The sequence below is a fragment of the Rhinopithecus roxellana genome, chromosome 5 (assembly GCF_007565055.1).
Source record: "Rhinopithecus roxellana isolate Shanxi Qingling chromosome 5, ASM756505v1, whole genome shotgun sequence".
Taxonomy (NCBI): domain Eukaryota; kingdom Metazoa; phylum Chordata; class Mammalia; order Primates; family Cercopithecidae; genus Rhinopithecus; species Rhinopithecus roxellana.
In genome coordinates, this window is record NC_044553.1 from 89,325,104 (window position 1) to 89,333,605 (window position 8,502).

Sequence of the window (8,502 nt, forward strand, 5' to 3'; positions counted from 1 at the left end):
TCGCTTGAACCTGGGAGGCGGAGGTTGCAGTGGACTGAGATAGCACCACTGCACTCCAGCCTGGGTGAGAGAGTGAGAGAGACCCCGTCACACACACACACACAGCAGTACTGGTTTTTGACAACACTGTACACTGACAATCAGATCTGGCTTCTGGTTCTAATTCTGCCTCTAACCACTTCTGTGATTATATTTTATTAGAAAATAACAGAAACTCAGCCGGGCACAGCGGCTCATGCTTGTATTCCCAGCACTTTGGGAGGCCAAGGCGGGCCAATCACCAGAAGTCGGAGTTCAAGACCAGTGTGACCAACATGGAGAAACCCCATCTCTACTAAAAATACAAAATTAGCTGGGCATGGTGGCATGTACCTGTGTAATCCTAGCTACTCGGGAGGCTGAGGCAGGAGAATTGCTTGAGCCCGGGAGGCGGAGATTGCGGTGAGCCTAAGCCGAGATCACACCATCGTGCTCCAGCCTGGGTGACAGACCGAGACTCCGTCTAAAAAAAAAAAAAAAAAGAGAGAAAAGAAAAGAAAATAACAGAAACTCAACTCAAACAAATCTAAGTCAAGAGGGGGTTTATGGGCTCATGAAATCCAAGGAGGAATTGAACAATCAGGTGTCAAGAAAGGCAGGGCTGCCAGTGTGGCGGCTCACGCCTGTAATCCCAGCACTTTCGGAGGCCGAGGCGGGTGGATCACCTGAGGTCAGGAGTTCAAGACCAGCCTGGCCAACATGGAGAAACCCAGTCTCTACTAAAAACACAAAAATTAGCCAGGTATGGTGATGGGCCCCTGTAATCCCAGTTACTTGGGAAACTGAGGCAGGAGAATCACTTGAACCCATGAGGTGGAGGTTGCAGTGAGCTGAGATCACACCACTGCACTCCAACCTAGGCAACAGAGTCAGACTCCGTCTCAAAAAGGCAGGGCTAGCCTGGGCATGGTAGCTAACGTCTGTCATTCCAGCACCTGAGGAGGCTGAGGTAGGAAGGCTGTAATTCCAGCGCTTGCCCAGGAGTTTGAGACCAGCTTGGGCAATATGATGAAACCCCATCTCTATGAAAAATACAAAACTTAGCTGGGTATGGTGGTGCGTGCCTAACGGGAGGATCCATTGAGCCTGGAAGGTTGATGCTACAGTGAGCCATGATCAAGCCACTGCACTCCAGCCTGTGTGACAGAGCGAGACCCTGTCTCAAAAACAAAACAAAACAAAAAACAAACAAACAAAAGGCAGGGCTGCAGAGATGAAACAAGGGGCCCGAACCTTGTTAGGAGTCTTTCCAAGTCTTGTATCTGTTGCTTTTGGTATGGCAGTTTCACTTTCTCTCACCACTAACCAGCTTTCTCTGAAGGTAGGACATATGTCTACTATGTTTCTAAGTTTAGACTTAAAAGTTTTAACCATTAGAGAGAAACCACCCCAATCTCTCACTGTCTGAAAGTACAAAAATCTCAGGGAACCCACTCCCTGGCCCAGCAGAGGGTGGGAACCCAATCTGTGGTTACCCAGAGGAATGTATTCCACAGAGTTCTAGCAAGATCATCACAGGTGCCAATTTTCTTCGGTATTATATGAAAGATATAAACCTTAAATACAGGGGATGATATAGTTAGGTAGGATAGAAAGCCATTGTTCCAGGTAGGGGAAAGAAGCCTTGAGTTAGTGATGTAGGTAGTCTATGAATGAAAAGACAAGTCTGATTGGAGGACAAGGCTGAGTCCTTGTTCCCATAGGAAATAAGCATGAATTGCTAGGGTAGGAAGTGATTATGATGGACCAAAAAGCTAAACATAGAATTCGTTTTATTTGAAGCAGCCATTATAGGTTTCTTGTACAGATTCAACTATGACTTCTGAAATCTCACTTTATAACAAAGAAATCTTGAATCACTTCCTAGAATACTCCTTCCTTGTCTTAACTGAATTTAGGTTAGGGTGGTAGCAGTGGGAATGAAGAATGGGTGAGGGAATTCAGAGAAGGAAAGCTAAAAAGACAACACGTGGTCTAATCTGGAACCTAGAAGGATAGCACTCTCAAAGACTATTTGACACAAGCATCTTGAAAGCAGGAGCTATATCTTATTAACACTGCATCTCCAAGAACCTAGCACAGTCAGCAAATACCACATTAATAAACTGAGTGACTCTCATAAAATGAGGAAATTAAGAAGATGACCTCTAAGCCCCTTCCAGCTCCACAAATATTTGAGTCTGTTTCTCATCTTGATCTTAAAAGTCATGAAAGTCCTCAAATATCTACACACAAAAATGATAGGTTGTTAAAAAGGTTAAGATGGGTCGTGTTTGGTGGCTCACGCCTATAATCCCACCACTTGGGGAGGCAGAGGCCGGTGGATGGCTTGAGCTCAGAAGTTGGAGACCAGCCTGGGCAACATGGTGAAATCCTCTCTCTATACAAATAAATAAACAAACAAACAAACAAAACAAAAAATATGCAAAACACCTGTAAATGATAGTATACTTACAAAAATAGGTATTCAAAAATATATTAAATACATTTTATAATGATTTTCACCAAGGACTAAAGTTTATTAAAAGTTTACATTCTTCAGAAAATTTAATTAACTAGAATATTCCATTCTCTTTTTTTTGCAGGGTGGCCGGGGGAGCTTTCTGGTAAGCACCGTAAAGTCTGATGGGCAAATTCTAAAAGAGTTGTAACACTTAGAATATTCCATTCTGATTGAGAATTTACTCTAGTATATTCATTATTATAAACATCAAAATATTAGGGGCAAACTAACACCTACTAAGATGTCTAAATGGTGAATGTGCAGATGTGACTGGAGATTTCAAGACCTGAACTTAAAAAAAAAATCTTTTGAACCAGTAAGACATCTATATTTCCAATCATTGTTGGGGGGAAAAAAGGCATCAATCAGATTTTTTTTCACTGTTATAATAACTTTAATTTACCTTGCATTTTACAGAAGTCTATGAATGATTTTTAAAAAGCACCTCCTTACCCCATATCACTTTTCTCTGATAGTTACTAAGTAGGCAATGAGTATGTCAACAGCTTGAGCATCAGCATCTTGCAAGGATTTCAGACCAACCAACCACTCACCAAACAACTTGGCAGCTTTTTTGTCTTATTTTTAATACAACAGTATATCCACTGTAATGGCAAACCTGTCCAGCCACATCTCCACAACACGCTTTGCAAAATCAGTGATTAGCAAATTAGTTAGCTTTGGCACAGAGCTGTGCTCACTTGCCAGTGACAGCCTGGAAGCCGGTTTTGATACTGGCAACAGAACATCTAGAATGACAAGTTTCACGCTGTGGGAAATAGAGTCGCCTGTCCTTCTGCAGGATTGCGTCTGGTGATTGGCATGTGTGACAAGTGACATATTCCTTGTTATAGCTTCTCAAGACATTTTCTCTATTTCTGTTGGAATCTTTTTTGATTACAAGTTGGTTATTACCATCTATAGAATCACTTGTACCCAATTCAGCCAACGAAAATGCAAGATGTTTGGGCCGATGATGTAATAGTTAACAGATATCTGTTAAGTTGACAAAATAAGTTTTCTTGGTTCCTACTCAGACGACCTGTGGAGGTTTCATGACAGATTTCCTTTTTTCCCTGGCAACCATATCTAGATTCTTTTCCCTCAGGATGTTGAACACTCAATTCAGTAGCTCCTCATATGTGTAGTCTCTTTTTGAGCCTGCCCAAGCAGGGCCTGATTACTGAATGACACACCATCATCTTTTTTGCTGTCTTCATCTTCCAGAGTCTCACCTTTCTCTAGTATTTCATCCTTATCTGGGAACTTGACCTTCTTTTTCTTCTTTTTGTTGCCAAACATAATGTCAAGGTCATCCTCTGGTTCAGCTGATTCTTGAACACTACTTTCAATCTGAAGATCCTTTACACCTTCAGCTTCATCAATATCAAATATCTTTTCAGTTTTTTTCTTCTTTTTCTTTTGATTAAAGAAGTTCAAGTCATCTAGATCATCAGAAGCATATTTTTTCCTATTGTCCTCTTCATCAGCTTCCAAGTCTTTGTCCTCAGTTGGCTCTGGCTCCACTTCTTTTGTTTCTGAAGGCTGAGTTTCCTCTGTTTGGGTATCCCCTTCCTCATCTAACATAAAAGCCTTCTTCTTTTCCTTCTTACTCTTAGTAGGATCAAAAATCATGTCGTCCCCAGACATGGCTGCAGTTTGAGTGAGCTCAGCACGGACCGGAAGTCAGATGGGTCAGCTGGAGTGCAATGGAGCGATCTCGGCTCACCGAAACCTCCCTCTCCCGGGTTCAAGCCATTCTCCTGCCCCAGTCTCCCAAGTAGCTGGGATTACAGGCATACGGCACCACATCCGGCTAATTTTGTATTTTTAGTAGAGACGGGGGTTTCTCCATGTTGGTCAGGCTGGTCTCGAACTCCTGACCTCAGGTGATCCGCCGTCCTTGGCCTCCCAAAGTGCTGGAATTACAGGTGTGAGTCACCATGCCCGGCCCAGTCAGATTTTAAGAACAAGAAAAATAGGACTGAGAAGAGAATTGTTAACAAGGAAAGAGGAAAAATGTCTTAGGGAGTAATTTTCTTAAAAAAAATTAGAGTTTGGGTAAAGGAAAACAATATAAATGGTCTCTATGGTAAGGAAGAATTCCACGGTCAGCTCAGCCTATGTGGGCTAGAAATAAAGCGGGTGATGGGGCCATTTATTATCATTCATTTATTTTGTTCTATTTTTGCTTTTTGCCTGGGATACTTTTGGACCATTTCTGTGTAAGGTACTTTCCCTTAGAATTTTACCTTGGGAGAAGGTGATTTAAACGTTGAGGCATAGAAACCTTAGAAGATAGAAAACTCATTATCCATTAATGATAAAATTTTATTAATATACATCACACATTTTATTTACATTTGTGCTATCACAGAGATTTTTGAGAATTCAGAGGAAATCCTATTTTTGAGAAATATAATAAAACTAACCAAAGATGCAGGATAAAATCATTAGGTGTATATATAAAGAATTTAATTAACATAGGTTTAATTTTTCAAAAATAACTTATTCATAATGAATATTTATTGATGCCCATAATGTACTATTACTGATATCAACATATCACAAATATTCTAGTAATAGCCTAGTGCTATGGCTTGCACCTATAATCCCAGTTACTTGGGAGGGTGAGGCAGGATTGCTTAAGGCCAGGAGTTCAAGACTAGCCTGGGCAACATAGTGAGACCTGGTCCCTAAAAAAATAAAAATAAAACAATTCTATAATGGGCCGGGCACGATGCCTGTAATCCCACCACTTTGGAAGGCCAAGGTGGGTAGATCATGAGGTCAGGAGATCGAGACCATCCTGGTCAACATAGTGAAACCCCGTCTCTACTAAAAATACAAAAATTAGCTGGGCATGGTGGCACATGCCTGTAATCCCAGCTACTTGGGAAGCTAAGGCAGGAGAATCGCTTGAACCCGGGAGGTGGAGACTGCAGTGAGCCAAGATTGCACTACTGCACTCCAACCTGGTGACAGAGCGAGACTGTCTCAAAGAAAAAAAAAAAACTATAATATTAACAATTTATGGCAAATAGTTTGCAATATATACATTTTATCATTTAATAATAAAAAATTAAATTAGGTTCCAGATAGGCAAAAGAAAACAAGTTAATGACAATAAATATTCAGTTTAAAATGAATATTATAATTTTGTTAAGTAAAATAGTTGTAAACATAGATTACTTAGAATGTATATTTCTAAAGATAAAGTTCTTTGACCTCATTGTAAAAGTAGTTGAATCAGTGATTTATCTCAATCCAACATAATAAGGTACAAATTTAATTTGCCTATGGAAGGTAAAATGTCCAAGTTAGCTAAGACTGCATATTGTTTCCTTACTACTTTTATGAAAGTTACATTAGAAATGACAGCAACATTTTACCTTTATAGAATATCTATGTCAAAAAAATTTTACTAATGTATAAAATTAAACTGAGGGCTAGGCGAGGTGGCTCACACCTATAATCCCAGTACTTTGGGAGGCTGAGGCAGGTGGATCACGAGGTCAGGAGTTCAAGACCAGCCTGGCCAACATGGCAAAAACCGCGTCTCCACTAAAAATACAAAAATTAGCTGGGTGTGGTGGCACATTCCTGTAATCCCAGCTACTTGGGAGGCTGATGCAGGAGAATTGCTTGAAACCAGGAGGTGGAGTTTGCAGTGAGCCAAGATCACACTGCTGCACTCCAGCCTGGGCGAAAGAGCAAGACTCCATCTCAAATAAAAATAAAAATAAAAATAAACTCAAGCACAGAGAAGGATATAAGAAAATCAACATGTTAATTATGAAGCATGGATATGACACAGTTCTCATATCATGGGATATCTTTATTTGGCTTTTGCAGGAAAGACACTGAATCATACCCAGGTAGTACATCCCTACTTGGCAGCAATATTTTTTCTTAAAAAAAATGTTTATTCACATTCTGAGAGAATGGAGAAAATAAACAAAAATTTAAAAAATTAAAATGTTATGCTTTGTGATAAAAATACTTGCCATAGAATGTTTATATTTGAATATTTTAATATAGTTAATTTTTTTTGTTTTCTTTTTACTTTTTTCTTTTTCTTAGAGGCAGGGTCTCACCACATTGCCCAGGCTGGTCTTGACCTCCTGGCCTCAAGCAATCCTCCTGCCTTGGCCTCCCAAAATTTTGGGATTACAGGCATGACCCACGGTGCTTGGCCTATAGTTAAATTTCAACTAAATTTTAAGGTATTCTATTAGAAAAATTTCAGAGGGAATATGGATAGAAACCACCCAAACTACTATTCTTTATACCATGGCTCTTTGGTATATAGGTAAGACCATGTCCCGCTCATTAACAATGATGTATTGCACCAGTGTCAGCTCCTTCAAGTTCTGTCAGCTTGTATTATTTTTCCTGTTTAGTGCAGTTATAGGTCAAATTTCCATTTCTCTATCATCTTTGTTCCCACTACTGTTAAAGAGAATATTGCATTCTGACAAAATATACCAGTGCTAAAGGACTCATAAATCAGCCATGTGATATAATGATCACCTCTACTTTGTTTTACATACTTTCCTCTTTCTCTGCCATCTCTGGGATAAACAGTCCCTAGAATAGGAAATTCTTCAGATGAATCTGAATAATTCCCTTGTAAACAAATTATTTTGACAGAAAAGCACATACACAATCCCTCAGCCTGACGCTGTTCTCCCCTTCTCTCTATAAACCAAGATGCTCCTTGTCTTCAAATGCCAACGAATCATCTGTTTCACAGAACCATTCATAGAGAATCCAATGCCACCTCTCTGCTTACTCCACGGAGTGATTACTTTGTCTCATTTTCCAGAGCTGTTTAGTATACCTGGCTTTACACCTTCTTTTAATATGTTTGTATATTTTTCTCATGTTTTCTATCCTTCACTACATTGCTAATGCTTCAATATTAGATACAAGGGTTGGCCGGGCTCGGTGACTCATGCCTGTAATCCCAGCACTTTGGGAGGCTGAGGCAGGCAGATCACGAGGTCAGGAGATTGAGACCATCCTGGCTAACACAGTGAAACCCTGTCTCTACTAAAAATACAAAAAATTAGCTGGGCGTAGTGGCGGGCGCCTGTAGTCCCAGCTACTCAGGAGGCTGAGGCAGGAGAATCGCTTGAACCCAGGAGGCAGAGGTTGCCGGGAGCTGAGATCGCACCACTGTGCTCCAGCCTGGTGACAGAGCAAGACTCTGTCTCAAAACAAAAAAAATTAGACACAAGTTTGTTCCAACCAGGAATGGACTAATATTTGCCTCCTGTAGTCCTATGAATTCAAATGAAACATTTTAATTTTTTCCTAGTTCCAAAATCTCATTCAAATCTATCCCCTCCCTTCCAACCCCCCAGGACCAAGGTCCTAGTTCAGGCTCTCATTATTTCTCACCTGATGACTACAATAATCTTCTAATTATTTACCTAGCCTTCACTCTCTGACCTCTGACAATTCGTCTTGATTTCTTTCCCAGTTATCCTTCTAAAACACAGTTCTAATGGTGTCACTCCCTAGCCTAAAAGCCTTCCATGGCTCCCACTGTCTACAAAATTAAATCACTTTGGTATTCAAGGATTTACAAATTAATACTATCCTCCCTTTGTAATCCCACTTCCAATCACCCTTGCTACTCTATGCTATAAGCTACTTTTTTTTTTTTCATTTTTAAATTTTTACTGTTTGAGACAAGGTCTTACTCTGCTGTTCAGGCTGGAGTGCAGTGGTACAAATTGTAGCTCACTGTAACCTCTAACTCCTGGGCTCAAGCAATCTTTCCACCTCAGCCTTAAGAGTAGCAAGGACTATAGGCATGTGCCATCACACTCAGCTAATTTTTTTATTTTTCTTTATTTTTGAGATTGAGTCTAGCTCTATTGCCCAGGCTGGAGTGCAGTGGCACAATCTTGGCTCACTGCAACTGCCACCTCCCAGGTTCAAGCAATTCT

The 8,502-nt window shown here is 40.4% G+C and overlaps 1 pseudogene; it reads right to left on the reverse strand.

Annotated features, from left to right (window-relative positions):
• Positions 1 to 3,212: 3,212 nt before the first annotated feature.
• LOC104678415 lies at positions 3,213 to 4,222 on the reverse strand (annotated as a pseudogene).
• Positions 4,223 to 8,502: the final 4,280 nt, after the last annotated feature.